An 18,626-nucleotide genomic window follows, 5' to 3' on the forward strand; every position below is an offset into this window, starting at 1 on the left:
GGCCAATATGCTGCAATTAAGGGTCCGGACCTTAGAAAAAGCATCTATTTTGGAGTGAAGCATGCACGTGATGTATTCACTAGGAATGCAGTCTATAACAATGTTGTATAATGATTGTCTAGTTGTAGCAGCAAGTTTGATCCAGAAGAGTAGAATGTTCTTTCTAGCAGCAAAAGTCAATATATTGAAAAGTTTACTGTGCTTACTATCAGTGACCCAACCCTCCAGAAGACCAAGTATCAGAATTTGAATACGAGGTAGCAAAGATGTGCCCCAACCAACTCATTTGCAATTCAGCATTATCCTTGTGGGGAGTCACGTGATTGGCTGGACAGAGATGACATCATAAGTGTAGCTCCTGGGCCAACAATGTCAAATAGTTGTTTTATATGGTTCCAACTTTGATATTTTACCACTTTGGGCTTGTTAGAGTTCTTCAAATATTCAAAATTTCTGGCCCCCCTCGCTTTTCTTTTTATGTCACTATCTCGTTTGTTATTGTTCTGTTTTTTTTATGTAATGTGTATTGAGGGACTTAACTTTGGATGAACTATTGTTAGGATTTAACGAAATGAAAGGCAGTAGCAGTATCCTCATGTACTTTCATTTAGAACCCAATTTTTTTGATTATGGGTGATCTTTCATTTTTAGTTTGGAATTGTGGCGGACTGAATGCTACCCATAAAGGAGCCAGCACTCTGGGCTTACTAAAAAAGAGAAATGTTGACATTGCATTATTACAGGAGACCCATTTGCTGCAGGTGGACGCCGGCCTTTTAGCAAGTAGATTCTATCACACAATTGCGTCCTCCGCAGTGAGCTCAAAAACAAAAGAAGTTGACATTTTGTCAAACGGAACCCACTTAAAGGGTTGTCCTCTTGGTCAGATGATAAAGGCAGGATTGGTGTTAGAATTTGGTGGCAGAAAAACTGCATTTGTGTCAGTTTCTGCGCCAATTGTTTTTAATGGCAATTTCTATAACACGCTAACCAATCCAATTCTTGAGGTAACAGACTATTCTTTTGTTGTTGGTGCAGATTTCAATGCTGTGTGGGACCCAAATATTGATCGGTCAAACACAAAGGCCAATACGGACCACGATCAGGCTACAAATGCTCTGGAATCATGGGCCAGCAGCTTGAGGCTTGTAGATATTTGACCTACAGGTAATCCCATCTGTAAGCATTACTCTTTTTCTCAGGTAGACATAAATCCTTTTCCAGGATAGATTTTCTTTTTGCATCCCCTCAATTATTTCCTTCAATTGATAAAGCAATGGCATTGCCAATGGCATGGCCAATGGCATTGTCGGACCAAAAAGGGGTCCTTTGCGCCACCAAACTTGACCAACTGTCTCAAAATGCGGTTAGATGGCGTTTCCATACTTCTTTACTGAAAAATGAATCCTATATCACTCAGTTTATAGCAGAATTCCAAATATTAGCAGAAATGAATGTTGGCTCTGTAGAAGACCCAAGCATATTGTAAGACACGATAAAAGGTTTTATAAGGAGCAATACTATACTATTCTGCTCTAATGCGCACAAAGCTACTTCACTTTGAAAAACAACAACTTTGAAGCAGTGTTCACTAGATTAGATTCAATTTTGCAAAATATTTGTAGTAATCAAATAGCTGTAGAACAATCACTAGTCAAGAAACAAAATGAACAACATTCTTAAACAGGAATCTGAGTTTCTCATCCATAGGTCGAGACAGAACTATTATTTCCATGGCGCGAGAACGACTCATTTACTTGCCATGAAAATTAGGTGCACTATGCAGCCCAAACCCTGTGGTATGGTATCCAGGCTTTATCAGTTTTTAATAATATCTTGCCGCACTGGTGTTGCGGATTTCTTGCCTCTTATTTATGTGTTTTGTCCCTAATCTTGTGTCTGTGTCTGCTGTGTGTGCGTTCTATTTTTGTGTGTGTTGTCGCTCTTGCTGTTGTGTTTTTGTTGCGTTTCTTTCCTTTCTCTTGTTTTTTTAAATTTTTTTATTGGTCCTGGGACACGTTCTCTTGTGCCCCAGAATATTGTTGGTAATTGTTTGTAATCTTTAAATAAAAAAACATTTGGTCACAAAAAAGCATTATCCATCTTGTGTGGGGTACGGCACGGGACATCTTTTTTGTCTATATTTCTTCTGGTTTCCTCTGGCCAAATGTTTTCCCGGCCTGTTATGTTCATAACAAAATTGTCTTATAGCGCTTGATCATTAGCAGGATAATAAGAAAAGTTTCACAGAGTGGCATGGAGCTCTGGCAAAAGCGTCTATTCAGTTATGTTAGAATATCCACTGAAAAACAGGGTAACAAGTAATGTCTAGAGGTGGTAAAACAAACAGACTGAAGCAGTAAGAACGGAAAAAACTGACCAATAAATAGTTAAGTAAAGTAGCACAATGTGAATCATCTTGGCTGGAATATACAGTATATAACTACACAGCTGCAGGTCAAAACTGAAGGAGCGACATAAAAGAAAAAGGTATTGGGTTACTGTAGCTTAAGGCAACACATTTAAGTAAAGTGTCTGTTATCTGTCTCTCACAAACCCACAAACATACTGTATGGCACTGCAGCCATCCACATTCAACAAGCACTTATTCTGATTAGAAGAAAACAGAGTATTCAAGTCATAGTGCAGCAGGGTGCCAAGCAGCACAAGGACATTTGCAACACACCAAAGTAGCACACAGCCATTTAAAATAACATGCTTTGTAGCCTGTAATATTAATAAATTTAGCTTTAACTTATTGGTTCTTGATTTGTATATATGATTTATCAGAAATAGGCCATCGGGTCATTGAACTGATATACCTATATTATTTTCTTTGGGTCATTTATACACAATTTTGCTTAACGTTGATTAGAATGATTTTGAAAGGCACTCACAAATAATGTAATCCTGTGCTGACAGACCACAAAGCTACCGGGAAGTTTTGGAAGGCTTTAATTTGTGGTCTTGTTACTCAGTTAAATATTTAGTTATATATTTCTTTTGCTTGCAGTCACATAACTCACTGTTCAATCCTGGTTGGGTTTGCTGCATATCATACCCCTTCCTGTCTCCCTATGATTCCTGTTTGTCTCTTGAGTCAACTATAAAATATTAATAATAATAATAATAATAATAATAATAATAACAATAAAACAACCATAACAACAATCATAGTTATAATATTATTAATAATAATGAATCCTGAATTCACACAACAATTATTCAATCTTGGTCCAAATTACACAAATCCTAATTGAAACACGTTTCTGTTTAGACAAATACTGTTATGGTAAGATGAAAAACAAACAAAAGCAGTGCAAAGTATTGTGCCCTTGGTGAAAGCAATACATATTAACTTGCTAATAACAAAAGTAAATCACATAAGCTGTAAACTCTTATAAGTCTCCCTTTTTTCCAGTAAGTGCCTTTGTTTGCATTGTTGGCACATATTGACTATTAGCTTACCGTCTTGAGGCCGCCTGCTTGTGGAGGAGGTTGGATGACTGTTGTTCAGGCTGTGAGATTGAAGCCTGTTTACTGTCCTGTCAGTGTGGAAAATTTTGCTGTGAGCCCTTGGCTCCAGTGAGTTAGATTCGAGCATAGAGCCTTCAGAGATGGCAAAAGTACTCACTTCCCGTACTCAAGTAGAAGTACAGATACTTGTGTAAAAAATGACTCTGATAAAAGTAGAAGTACTGATTTAACTTCTTTACTCAAGTAAAAGGAACAAAGTATAGGCTTGGAAAATTATTTAAAGTATAAAACTAAAAGTAGCCTTGTGAATGACACAAATGTAACTGAAGCTGAGAAACTTCAGTGGACATGGAAAAAAGGCTCTTTATATAACAATGGCAACATTTTAAATGGATGTCTGCCAATAGCCTAAAACTTCACATATTTGAGTACTGTGACAGAGATTGGGACTGCACGTTATAATATTCTGACTGAGTAACAGTTTTGATTCTGTGAGAATTCAGATCTAGTTTCTCTTTTTTAATCTTCCCTAACATTTAAAGGAATGTACATCTATTTGTATGTGCTCAAATATGGCTTCTGGAAAGAAAATAAAGGACAAAATATGAATTAATAAACTGACATTAATTAAGAAGTTCCCCATGCTTTTAGAGTTTTTGGCCAGGAGTCATCCTTGATGCCTATCTCAAACATCTCTCGCACGTAAGGCCGAGGACGATCGTGAATGTCTTTCTGCTTATCTGCCGATCTCTGGGATCTCTTGTAGTGGTGAGTCAAGTGCATCGTATATTCCCTATTGTTATATTTCCAACTTCACCCCAGGAGTTTCTGTTAAAACACGGACGGAAACAACTTCTCTCTTTTAATGCTTCATTACAATCAAGCAACAGTACTAACATGGGAATCGGCAGCTCTGCTATGACTGTGTGTTTGTGTGTGTGTGTGTGTGTGTGTGTGTCTGTGTGTGTGTGGTTCTGCAAAGAAATAAATAACATTGTAAAGTCTAAGATACACAATGCATAGGAATATATATATATATATATATATATATATATATGTGTGTGTGTATATATGTGATGAGTAGCGAGAAGAGTACCGAGAAGACTCGCTCACTTTTCCCCCTATTCTACTCCTCATCCTCTCACCTGCTTCTCATCCTCCTCCTCTTTCCTTGTCTGTCCTTTCCATGCTCCTCTGGCTTGCAGTATATGGGATTGCACAATCTACTCAAAATCAAAGTAGAATAATTATCATTATTATCATTTTATAAGTAATAAAACAAGACACCAAAATCAACAATACAAGCTTGTATACTGGCTGTGACAGAAGAGCTAGACTGGGCATCAATCCAGCACACACACACACACCCAAAGACACATACACACCTGCTTTTAAATTTGGTTGCTACATCAACAGGAGCAACCTATTAACTTCACACGAAGGATGAATGCATTAAGCGCTAATCTGCCTGCACTATATTCTATTCTATCATCTCAACTGAGCAGAATTGATGCATGAATATTTTCTCTAAGTCACAGAGTCTTGTCAGTAGGCGTCCATACTAAGCAGGCTGGTGCCAAGAGAACCTTAGCATGGATAAAGCAGAAAGCGCCCGGGGTTATCTGTGTGGGTGGTGGTAGACTCGAGCTTTCCCTTCCCCGTTTGGTTCACCTGGCAGACAGCATGGTCGCCATGAGGGTCAATGGGGAAGAGGTGGGTTGGCGTGAAACTGGCTTTTCTCACCACCACACTGGCTCAGCACGAGATGGATCCCTTCAGGACAGAGGCACAGGTGAGTACTGAGCTTCTCCAGAAAGCTTTCTATCTCTCTCTCACACACACACATTCAATTGTTAACACAATCAAAGCTAATAATAATCATTTATACACTCAAAACTGTGAAAACTTGGGCATGTTGGATCATCATTTCTCGTTCCTTTTACTTTCTAACTTGACTTTTCCACATAGTTCAAGTTTGCTTTAAAGACATAATTAGCATAAGGTACATCCGAACACCTGCCTCCCTGAGCCACCACAGGGAGACAAAAGAGGCCAGAGGCTTTACAGGGACTGCAACGGCTGGGCCTACTGTCTGAGTTTTGTTTTCATGATTTTTTTGCCTTTTTATATAACTTTGGGATTTAAGGACTTTGAGGTGTTCTCATGGGAAGAGCCCAGGAATGGGTGTGTCCCTTTTGAAAGCCAGAGCTAGAGAGGATTGAATGCCCAGGCAATTTGGCAAACAGACTTTAAAAAAGATTAGAGTTCAACATTATGGCCCCTAAAGCAGCATGTTGCTTATACTACAGCAAAACAGCAGAGTTTGAGAAATCAAACCAGAAATCTGATCAACATTTAGTCACATGGAAACAGGAGGTACATAAGGAATACAATGATTGCGAGTACTGCGTCATATGGTCAAATACTGAAGAAAGAACTTTAAGCCTGGGTGAACCTACTCTAATCTTCACAACGTCAAAATGATTTTATTAAAATTCTGGTGAAATGTTGATCACACAGCAAATAACCATTAATGTTTTATGTTATTATTTTTTGGGCATTTTTACAACGATCCAATAATACCATGGCCTGTCTCTACAGGACATTGAAACAAAATCAAAACTGTGGCATCAAATGAACTGAAAAACACATCCTGTTTTTTCTTTATCTTCAACAGACAGCACACATTTTGATGAAATAAGGGCAAAAAATATTAAAACCTAAATACTAATTCTTAAAGACAATTAACATGGAAAAAATATGAAACAAGTTATTGTGTATAACCCTAACTGCATTAAACACAAAAGGATACCTGCTACATGAAGAGAAGACTGAGAAGGCAGCTTTGTCTTATAGAAGTAGAACTGTCTATTAATGCTGCTCCATTTGTACTTGTGTTGTTTTTCAGCAACCTCTATTCCTGCAATGCTTGCCTGCACAAGACAAATCAACACATTTATACACTGTCACACATCCTTGCCACGTAAACACACACACACACACACACACACACACAGTCACACTCCCTGGCCATGTAACCTTGACAGTGCTATTAGCCTGCCAGCACAGTCCGTTCTTTTTAGCTCCATCCTCAGGTGAGCTTTTAGATGACACAAATGTGTGAAAAGATTTGAAGCCTTTAAAAGTGACACCCTGAGGGATGTACACAAGACACAGAAGAGGGGGGACAAAGCCATCATCTCCTTGTATATTAGACTACCAGCCTTCCCGTGTGAGCCATACAAGTATTCTTTGTTCATCAAACTAAAAATGCACAAAGTGGGTGCTGGTATTCTTCCTTGTCACATTACAATCCTTAAATAATAAAAAAAATGGCCTCTGCTCCTTAACGATCTTCTTGTGGTTCTTTAATACTCTGCAGCACGTAACCTGGACAAAATATCTGATTATATTATTTAGCAATTATGTAAATCATTTAATGGGAATTAGCAGTCATAGTGATTGCATTGGGGAAAAAACAAGGTGAAGAAAACCACCACAGCCAGTGATTCATAGCTTTCACCATGGCACTATATTCTGTACTCAGTCATCTCAGCATGACAGCCAAATACTCTCATAACCCAATTCCAAGAGGTAGGGCAGATGAATTTGGTGACAATAAGCTAATCATAAAAACTACTAAATCATAGTCCAATAAGTCCCTCGTCATAAGACTGCTTCAAAATGCACCACATTTATTTTGTTGTAATGTAACGGTCAAGTACACCTTGACATGTCCCTGGATCGGCAATGATAAAAATCCTTTAGCTTCTTTCATAATATCCTCTATTCAAATGACTGTAATATGATTGTCCCAAGACAAGACAATTTGCTATATATGTGCTTGCTTGGTTATCATAACTGAATACAGGCTGGACACTATCAATGTGTCATTGATGTGTAGAATATTGTTGTCAGTGGGTGACAATTGGAACGTTAGGCTCAATTAAACATTTGTGATTCTTTTTTTAATAGAATATCTGCAAATGACAACTGCAGTATAGTTAAGGTATTTAGTACTAAACCACTTGGTTAAGGTTAGGATTAGCATTGGTGGAAATGGATGGAATGTTGAACATTTGTAAGTAACCAAATGCAAACCACAGTGTCCAATTAAAGCACAAAATTAATCAGCAACAATACTGATAATAAATTATCTAGGTCATTTTAAAGCCAAATTGGAAAACAATCTCCTATCGGAAAACATCTTTCTACAGTTAATGGATTTGTTGCTTTTCTGTCTGGTATGTAATCATTTAAGACTTTACCTTGGTTTGGGGAATTTTTCATTTTAATATTTCATTTTATTTACAAAACAAAAGAATAAATCAAGTGAATAAAATAATGTGCAGACTTTCTTTTTTTTAAAGAAACAAAATGTTAGTAAAGCCCTACTGCGACCTTCTCCCGTTTATGTTTGCAATGGAAAATTCCCACTTCCTCCTTCGCTACCTAGACAGTAACAGCTTTGTGGAATAGGCTGGATAAACATTTAAGTGTATTATTAAGCTAGAGAAAAGTTATTTCGCTTGTTATTGTTGATTCAGATTTTAGATTATGGGAGGTGATCAACAAAAGCCTAGCTACAGTATATGGTCGTAACAATGGGATGTCAGAGCAGAGGGTTTATTTTTTCAAAACAAAGGGACATCGGAGTAGTGGGAGGAAGGACCAAAGGGAATTTTTCGGGTTGTTGAGAGGTCAGAACAATGGAGGGGTGGAGAAATGACATGGCACCTTCAAATCGCAACCGTCACGTTCTATTGTTTAGATATGAAGACCAAAAACGCTACTGTGGTCATATTAGAAAGAAGGAATAAACAACCTCTACCGTTGTATAGTTTGGAGGACTTGTTGGTTGAACTTGTTGTCCTCCCACTATTAAAAAAACTGGCCTGGACTGCTTCAATGTTACACAGCTAAATTGAATTCTCAATAGATTAAGTTATTTTCAGCAGAAACCTGTGATGAACAAGGTTCCCACGCTAAAATAGTACAAAATGTGTTCTACCTTTTCTGATGCTTGCTGTATTTCTTATCAGCTCTGTCTGTCATCACTGATAACTTTCAGGTATCAGTGCACCCTGTGGTCTATATTTTTTAAGCAGGAGCAGCAAACTCCCGGTCCCCCATTTTTGAATTTCTTATTTGGATTTACCTTTTGGTGGAATCATGACTCCCCTGTTTAGGGCTGCACGATTATGGCCAAAATGATAATCACAATTATTTTGATCAATATTGAGATCCTGATTAATTATCACAATTATTTGTTGATTTTAACCAAAATTAATTTTATTGTCACATAGACTATTTAGAACTGCTTTCACATGAATATTGTGCTATATTCCTCTTGTTTTGAAGTTGTATGTTGTACATCCATACATCTGCAATACATGAAAATTAAAATTATCTGAAATAAATGGACTAGGACTTTTTTTTTTTTAATTAGGAAGCTCCTTCACTTGTTTTCAACAATAACTGATTAAAAGAGCTAGGGAGAGAAGGAGAGAGAGAGGGACTGATGTGTATGCTATTCACAGAGTGACGGCTAACTCATTATGAATGGGTCCAGCACGGGTCGAATGGAGCGGAGTTACACAAAAGGTGTGTGTGTATCGTCACTGCGCTGCAGTTTTATTTCTCCGAGACGTTAGCATAGACGCAAATGAGCGGTTATCCCTAAAAAATGTCAGCTTGTGGGAAAAAAAGAAAGGTCAAAACTGAGTGCAGAGTTTTTGACCAAACATGGACATCTAAGTATTTATTTACTGAAGTCAAAGGTAAAGCCGTGTGCTTTGTTTGCGGCGAACAGATTGCTGTGTTAAAGGATTACAATTTGAATCACCACTACAATATTAAACACACACCTGATGCAGAGCGGGAACAGACATTTGAAGCTTTGCTAGTTAACCTGCAAAAGCAACAAGTTTTTTTTACCAGGTGTTTCACATCCAGGGATGAAGCAGTCAAGACCTTTGTGATTTTGCACAAAATTGCCAAAAACAGTGAGCCATTTTCTGAAGGTGAATTAATTAAAGAGTGTTTGGTGGAATCTGCTGCGCTAAAATGCCCAGAGAACGGAGAGGTTTTTCTAGAGGCGGTTCTGGTAGCCTTTGCAGCTCATTTAGAAATGCTTTGTAAAGCATAGACAGTGCTCACTTTAGATGGGCTCACACAATATACTTAACTAACCAGCAGTAACTCCTGAATTGGTCATGGATTACATTAATGGTAAATATTTGTAACAGATGTATTAACATGCCAGCTATTAGTTTAGGCCTATTTCTAAATCATAACATTTTATATAAGGGATGAACAAATGTAGGTCTAGATAGTCTGTTAATCATTAATTTCCTAGTTTTAACCGACCATATACATTCCAGAGTACCTACTTAATAATGGTGAATTACTTAATTTACAAATGGTTAATGCATAATTTATGAATTATTAAAAAACCTCAACTTATAAATGTTTTACAAGGACTAACTTACTATGGACAAACCATTTACTAACTGTATTTACCAACGCTTTACTGATTAGAATAAATGCAGGAACTATGCTTTACAAATGATAAACAAAGAAATTACTGGTAGTTAGGGATAAAGTTATGAAGGGAAAATTATTTAATTTACTTTACATTTTTTCAACATTTATTAAGTGTCAAACTTCTATTTATGAACATACTTTTCGAGAGCCTTTTTCACAAAAAAATAATTTATTAGTGTGTGTACAATTTTTTATTTATTTATGAGAATTAACATAGGAGCAATGCTTTACAAATGATGAACAAAGCATTTCGTAATAGTTTGCAACTGCTTTTTTTATTTAACCATCATTTCAGTTCATCCATCAAATCATTTAGTCTATTAAGTATAGATCATGTACTTACAAACATTTTTTAGATAGGCTTATTTACTGTGAACAAATATGTATAACTGGGCAAACAAATGCTTTACAGATGATGAATTATGTATGAACAATAAATTACTGATGATGAACAAACATTAACAAATAGGTAACTAATGCCTAATAAATTATTCATTGTGTGTAGTTATTAGAAAAGTCTCACCGATTTTGCTAAAGAACTATTTTCCAAAACGCTTTTTTTTCTTCATTTTTTTTTACTTTTGTGATATATTTTCAGAAATCACTGATATTTGGCACCCATACCTGTGTGCAAAATAGGACTGTCATCAAATTTTCAAAAGACAAAAATAAAATACAAGTGTGCCCTGAATGCACACTGTGAATAAGCCAACCCTGAGTATTCTCAATAAAAATCTAACTCACTTGAGTTAAGTCACTGTATTCTGTAAACATTGAACAACAATTTAAAACTTTAAAGTACAGTAGTAGGCCTTAAATGGCCAAAGCCAAAAGTATAGAAAAGGAAAAATGTGAAAATGGAGCCAGAACAAACTGGACTAAAGAGACACTGGCTGACACTTGCAGTCTTCTGAACTGTAAGTACAGTAAATATGTACTGCCAAGTACTTTAGGGTTAGGCCTAACCCTCGGCCTTCTCTGGCTTTAGAAGCAGACAAATGTTGTGCTCAACAAACGGGAGCGTTTCTGCTCTCTCTGTACCGATCCTATTCCTCGTGCATGGAGGTGACAGAAAACTACGAGCTGAATCGATGATGGCAAAATGGAGCTACTGCAGCACGAGACTACAGCTAGCCGTCTGTGACCCTATTTACTGTAAAAGGCACAAACTTCTGCCGACTGCGGCTAGCTCGTTTAATTTATACATCAGCCCCTAATGAGAACAGCTCTAGGTCTAGTGTCCCCGTTTTCGGTTTTATAAAAATAAAAACATGACGTGATTTGGAGGTATATGCGCTTTTGAGCTGAAAACGTCCGAAATCTGATCTCCTTAGTATGAAAGCCAGGGAATTCTTGGGCATGTAACAGGCTCTCTTCACATCGTGTAAATTCATGCGTTTGTGCAAAAACAAGCATCCCCTCTTCTTCATCTTCTTCTTATTATTATTATCTCGGATTTTGTCAATGTATGACAAGTGAAGTTATAGTTAAGCGTATGACCGCCCTTGACAGGTCAGATTTAGATCTAAATTCTCACACACACAGCTAAGCCTACACAAACGCCAAATACACAGGAATGGTTTGCATCAGTCTTATTTTGACATCTGAACAATATGATGTGTAAAAAACTAACCATATCGACGTCCGATATATTGTGCACTACTAATTTAGCGCCATCTGAGGCATTGTTGCCCAGAGACTACGGACTACAGCCAGCTATTTCCACATGTTGTGTCAGCAGAATACATTGGCACAGATCAGAGAATATACAGGAAACTTTATTACAGAGGGAATACTCAACACACTGCGCAAGCTACGCCTGCTACGGAGACCAGCACCTCAGCCTGCTGTGTCGCTCGATGCTGCTAGCCAAGTAAGGGGACTTCAACGGCGGTGTGCAAGAAAGCAAAAACACAGAACGAGGGTAGGAGTTCCAGCTAGGTGGAAAGCTAACGCTAGCCGGCCACCTGTCCCATCCATCCTGCTCGCAAGTGTCCGCTCATTCAACAACAAACTGGACTATGTCCAACTCAAGCAGACTGCTGTGTTTTGGTTTCTGTGGAAACATGGCTGGACATCACTGTACTGGACTCTTCTATCTAGCTACTATGCCGGCTAGTCTTCCGAGCAGATGCCGCTCTGTTGGGTAAGACTCGTGGAGGTGGGCTGAGTTAACACGGACACGGAATAGGGGGCTTATATTTCTACTGCTCACAGCTGGTGGAGTTTGTGACTTAAAATGCCAACCATTTTACATTCAACACAAATTCAAGGCTGTGTTTACAGCCCACCAAGGGGCTTATGCTACCACGGCGTTAGCTGAACTTTACAGAGCCTATAATGTTTGGGCACTAAATGTAGCCTGTTTTGTATGTTGTTTTTATATGATATGTTTTTTATATATTTTAAATGTGTAACACCACTTGAGCCACGGTGAAACGTGTTGTGTATATGGTTGAAATGCAGTGGTGGGCTATCAGGGCCCTCAGGGCGTTCTCTACTGGCCCTGTCAAAATCAAAAATATATTTTTTTTACAATTAATGTGTGTCAAAAAATCAATTACTTTTTCAGTACATTACAATTATATTTCCAGAAAGAATATGGAAGCTGGATTTGCCATGTCATCTAAACGCATCACAGCTCCGTGGACCAGCACTAGTAGCATTGCTAGCCCTGGCAAAGGTTGTGTGCGGCACTTCATTGAGGGTATTAACAGCCTTAATAGCTTCATCAAGGCAGCTCGCAAACATCAGGCATCCAAGCAACACCTCAAGATGGTGGCACATTTGAAAACCTTTGGTGAGTCCAGGGTGGATTTGCAACTGGATGAGCAGCGGAGACAAGAGACAAGCCTGCACAATGAGAGAGTGAGAAAAAAACGGGACATACTGAAGCGCCTCATTGATTGTGTCATCTTTTTGGGACAGCAAGATTTGTTTTTTAAGGGGGCATGACGAGGGGAAAGATTCCCTGAATAAAGGTAATTACTTGGAGCTATTATCTCTTTTTATCTATTATTTCATGCGACACCACCTTGCCAAGGCCAGCTATTTACGGGAACATCTGGGAAAATTCTAAATTATCTTAAAAGTGCTGTTGCTGAGGTGCTAAATGATGCCATCAAAAAAGAGATCAACAAGACCAAGTCTGTCGCAGTTTTGGTGGATGAGTCCAAAGATTTCAGCAACACCGCACGGCTGTCATTTGTACTTCGGTGTGTTACTGGGACATGATTTAGATGATTTTTAAAGTTTGAGGATGTCGCAGAAAGAACACAAGCTTAGGATCTAGCAAATTCAGTTCTTGAAGTGTTGGGCAGCTACGATTGCAAAACAAAGTTAGTGGCACAGTGTTATGATGCGCATAAAAGAAGAAAAGAAAGGATAGTAGGATGGATTTCATTTACAAGTAACGAGTGATTGTTACTTCTTACTGTTTAGGAGCGATAAAGTTATTGCGGTATTTTATACATTTGTATTGATATTGTTTGGGTATAGATGGCGATGCTATGCTGTGTTGATGTGCTTAAAGATGTTTAATGCACATTGGTGTGCATTGAACTCTGTTTGGGTTTTTTTGGAGGGGGGGGATTGGGGGTAGGGGGTTGTTACAGAGGCCCTGACTGAAAGCCCACAACACGCTACTGTTGAAATGACAATAAAACATACTTGACTTGACTGCCTCCCTGTCTGTCTGTAACCGGTAGGCGTGGCTTGGGAGTGGACTCGAAGGGAAGCGGAGCATATGCATTCTGGGAGTTGTTGTCTTATGTACACATGAGCCAAAAATATGTTTTCTGGCTTTCTCGGTCTAGAAGTACGGAGCCCCCAAATTGACATGGAGGGGGGGGAAATCAAGGAAAAAAAAATTCTAATCAATAACACATGTACTGGAACAATCACTTTTGTGAGATCTAGACTTTGTTTTGCAAGCAATCGAATTTCATTTGCAAGTTCTTGCAAATTCAACAAACAAGAAGGCTAACCTAGCTAGCTAGCTTAACTTCTTGATTATTATTTTTTTCTCCATGTCAGTGTCAAGATCTCACAAATAAAACTTGAGATTTTGCAAAACAAAGTCAAGATCTCGCAAAAGTGATTGTTCCAGTACATGTTTCATTCATTTTTTTCCCTCCATGTTACCTCGGGGCTCCTTAAGAAGGCACCAAAAAAAGTAAAAGTAATTCACAATCCTACTACACAAATGACCCAATTAAAATACATATTCATCTTTCCAGCGGTGAAATATCCCTTTAAGTAAAGGCAAGTTCGGTGACAATGGAATATTAACTACAAGCAGATCACTAAAAGTGAGAAAAATACTGCATGTCTCCAAAAGGCAAACACATTAGGACACGCCCAAAACATATAAAATATAAATGACCCTGAGACATCAAGTGTACATTAGTCACAATTAGGAGATGGGATGGTTTTCATCTTTACGGCGGTGAAATATCCCTTTAACTTTATCAGGGCAAGAGCATTACATCACAGGCAGTTTGTGTCACTTTTGGAGGAGCATGAAACTGAACATGGTGACACAGGCTACCACACAGCTGTCAGGTGGCTCAGCCTGGGCAAGGTGCTTAAAAGAGTATGGGACCTGAGAGCAGAGATTCCTGAGTTTTGTTATGTGAAAGGCAAAGACATCCCAGAGCTCTCAGATGCAAAGTGGATGGCTTATCATGCTATTGCTGTTGATTTGACTGCACTTATGAGAGAACTAAACCCCAAACTCCAAGGCAAGGGCCTATTTTCACACGTAATGCAAGGCCTGATAGGCCTTTATGGGTAAGTTGTAGTTTATCTCAAGCTAGTTGGAGGGTAACACTCTCACCCACGTGTAAACCCTGAAAGAAGCCACACCCTCAACCGATCACCTCCGTATGTACTCATCCATGTTAGTTGGCAATTTCAAAACAGTTGAGGGTGAAATGAACATGCACCAAGAGATGTTCAGCTCAAACTTATTCACCTGCAGTCAGCTACAGTGCTGTCAGGCACTTCAAGTCTGTATTATTTCTGGATATCTATTCTTCTCTCACACATGAGGAGGCATGCTCAGAAGATGTTGGTTCTCTTTGGATGTGAACAAACATTTTCAGTGATGAAGTTCAGCAAATCCAGGTCTTCTCTTCCTGTTGATCACCTGTCAGCTGTCCTTCGCAATATCCACATTAGACATTGAATGCGACTTTAGTGCACTTGTTCAGGCCCAGCACAGACTAGATTTTTCTCACTGAACAAAAAAAGAAAATGGGACTACAAACAAAAAGAAAATAACACTTTGTATAAAGTTACTTTAAGGCTGGCCTTTACATAATGGCAAAATATGCACATTTTGTTCACAATTGCTCTGTGAATGCTGTTTAAATAGTGACATAATGTTGGCATTTTGTATTATGTCTGCTTCACTGTTTCATGTTCTAAGTAATACAGTGAAAAAAAGCTTAGTATGTAGTTAGACTACAAACAAAATAGTAAAGTTAGTTAAATGCTGTTCTATAAAAAAAGGCTAAAATGCATGCACATTTTGGGCACAATTGCATTCATGGATGTTGATTAAATAGTGACAAAGTTACATTTTGTGCTATGTCTGCTTCATTTTTTTCATGTACTAATCATAACATTTGTGCCCTTACCAGTTGCAGTTTAGCAAAGACCTTACAATTTACTGCTTTTTATAAAGAGATAAATTTAAAATTGAGTTTAGCCTATTAGTCAGGACTTCCACAACAGTCCCTGATTCTCATGTGGCCCATTGGGAAAATTCATTGTTAAGATGATCACATGGCAAATGACAATATACTAGGACTGGGTAGTACACTAGGCCCCAATTTGATATCCGATTGATTCAATGATGATTAGATTAGGGATATTTCAGTTATAATACCACTTTTGTTTGGATATAAAAGAGATTTTCAGAGAACTAATGCTGTAAATTGTACAAGGAATCCTCTAAGCTGGAGCATTATTAAACATTTTAATATTTTTGTTAAGAACTAGTCCCGTAGCAATTACACAGAGACAGAATAAAATTATACAAGGGCTTTCTTTTGTGCAAAGGATGTGACGCAAAGACAGTATACCTAAAGCTATACATCTGTGAAAATTGCCATGTAATTTTTCCCTTTGTCAGAACTAAACATGACTTTGGAGCCTTATTTAGCATGACATGCATTCATATATTGTCTAATGTCATCTGATACCAATATTTATACAGTAGCTTTAAAACTGAGCCTCTTAAAAGATTGATCTCTGGATTTCATGAATCCGTATTGGATTATTCAAGATAGTTTAGAATCAGTAAAATCATTTTATCTAGCCCTGCAATATACAGTTCCACAAAATAAAATTTTAAAAATAATAATTTAATATAAGATTCAATTTACAAAACCAAAGTGTTGTATTTAGAAGAACACCATGTACGCTGTCTTAGTTGGCACATATATTCTATAAATTTGCCAACCAAAAATGAAAGAATTAGGATGTGTAAGATATTTTTTTACTGATACCAAACTTTTTAGTGTGCTGTCAATACCATCAATACCATCAACAACACAACAAACCTACAAACACTGATCTTCAGGTATGCCTTTATATCTACCTACCTCATTAACAAAAATGCCAAATGTCTAAAAACACACATTTATTGAATAATTCAAAGTTATGAACCTGGCAGATTAGAAGCCCCAATGACCACATCTGTCATAGGATTGACAGATAGGAAATAAGGTTGCCACCATGATGGATATGACAAAAAATTGCATAATCATACCATTTGTCCATTTTGTTAGAGGTTTCTTTTATCATCACCAGGGTTCCACTGACACTATTCTCACAAGCCTAGACAAACTGGACCCAATAGGCAATGCACCATGGCTCGCATGTTAAACTGAGAACTGAACACAGCACTAGGCATCGTTTGTGATAATCAAACTATATTTTCCCCATTTGTCTAGCCCATCTTTACTGAGTAAAAAGTATACTTATATGCATATGTATATATAAAAATATATTATATATAACCTTACCCATACCTCTTAACCAGCCTGAGAGGTTTGCGTTAATTTGATTAATTGAAAAAGCAATAACAGTTGTAATGTTTTGGTACATGCAACTTACCATTGATGCTAATAAAGCAGTTCTTATCTAGACATCTAAATGAAGTTTCCCGTATAAGTTTGTAATGGTTACTTTAAATGTTGTAAGGTTCAGAGAATGTTGGTCCTAAATGCAGTGACAGCAGGCGAAATTGAGCTTGAGGATTTAATATCATAAAGTCTATACTAACAAAAGGAATCCTGAATGCAGCAGACCAAAAATATCGATATATGTATATCGATATAGATATACATATATATACATATATAATATAGAATACAGAGGAAGATAAGAACAGGATACCAAAATCTGGAACACAGTGGTACGGGGTAGACACTACACACACAAACACCCTACACAAGACAATGACCTGACCCAGACTAAAGATAACACAGGTCCTAAACAAACAAGTAAACAAGGATTAACAAGGGACAGGTGAAACAAGGGATGGGAACAGGTGCAACAAATCAGGGTGGAGCACACATTCACAAAAGCTGGGAAAACACAAGGCAGGAGGTAAAACAAAACAAGACAGAAGACTATAGTCATAGCTATTTAAACTGTAACTATGTTATTCAATGTTGTTGTTATTTTTGTAATCTATCTAAAACCAGAGCTGTATTTAAGAACTGCTTTTTGATTATCATCAGAATCAAGAAGAAAACATGTCTCAGGGAACCAAGTAGAACACTGAACTACTTTCTTCTAAAAGTAGATGAGCTGGGTGAAATCACTTGTGCCCTCTCTGTATTTCTGTCAATACCTCATTTATTTTCTGCTGTCTCAGTAAACAAAGATGAATATTTAAAATATTGTAATCGTTTCGTTGTAGCCAGATTCAAGTGTAATTAGATCTTTAAAAAATGTGGTATGTTCAGCAGTGGTTTTACACAATTTATTCAATACCACATAATTTCCACTTCACACTGACAGGAATGAAACCAGCAACTTTCTACTGTAGTAAGTAGATGACCTCCATATCCAGACTGAGCTGCTGCCCAACGGACAAGCAACAATACTATAATAATAAAAATAATAATAATAATAATACACAAAGACACACATGATATGTCCTTTCTAACAAGTCATTTCTAAACAAAAGTAGTAAGAGAAACTTTAAGTATTGAAACAATGTGCAAGATGAATGTTTTACTTGGCTTGTTGACAGTTGATCCATTACAAATGCTTTGTTGTATTTCACTCAGTCACTAACTGATTTAAGTAGGTGCTTTTTTCCCATTTCAAGATCAAATACATCATGTTATGTCATTAATGCCTGTCCCATCCTAAAGGCTCCTCCTTAATGAATTTGGAAATTTTCATTTTGAGGGTGAAAGTAGGGCTGCAACTAGTCTACATCCATGTCCTTCCACTTCCGTGATTGCTCCGCTACCACCGGAAATCTTGCCGTATGTTCTTCTTTTCAGCCGGGTGTACGTTACCTTGCACTTCCTTTGTGTTTGTTCATAGTCTTTCAATCTGTTGTTTGGATATCAATT

At 37.6% G+C, this 18,626-nt stretch overlaps 1 long non-coding RNA gene across 2 annotated transcripts; it reads right to left on the reverse strand.

Moving 5' to 3' along the window:
• Positions 1–3,259: 3,259 nt before the first annotated feature.
• Positions 3,260–13,785, reverse strand: LOC117950996. 2 transcript variants are annotated; one of them, XR_004658019.1, is made up of 3 exons: positions 13,693–13,785; positions 11,104–11,106; positions 3,260–3,269 (listed from the first exon to the last, which is right to left on the reverse strand). It is a non-coding gene; the product is annotated as an uncharacterized LOC117950996 (long non-coding RNA). The 2 variants fall into 2 exon arrangements; XR_004658018.1 differs by lacking the exon at positions 3,260–3,269 and adding an exon at positions 6,121–6,130.
• Positions 13,786–18,626: the final 4,841 nt, after the last annotated feature.

The sequence above is a fragment of the Etheostoma cragini genome, chromosome 9 (assembly GCF_013103735.1).
Source record: "Etheostoma cragini isolate CJK2018 chromosome 9, CSU_Ecrag_1.0, whole genome shotgun sequence".
In the NCBI taxonomy this organism is placed as follows: domain Eukaryota; kingdom Metazoa; phylum Chordata; class Actinopteri; order Perciformes; family Percidae; genus Etheostoma; species Etheostoma cragini.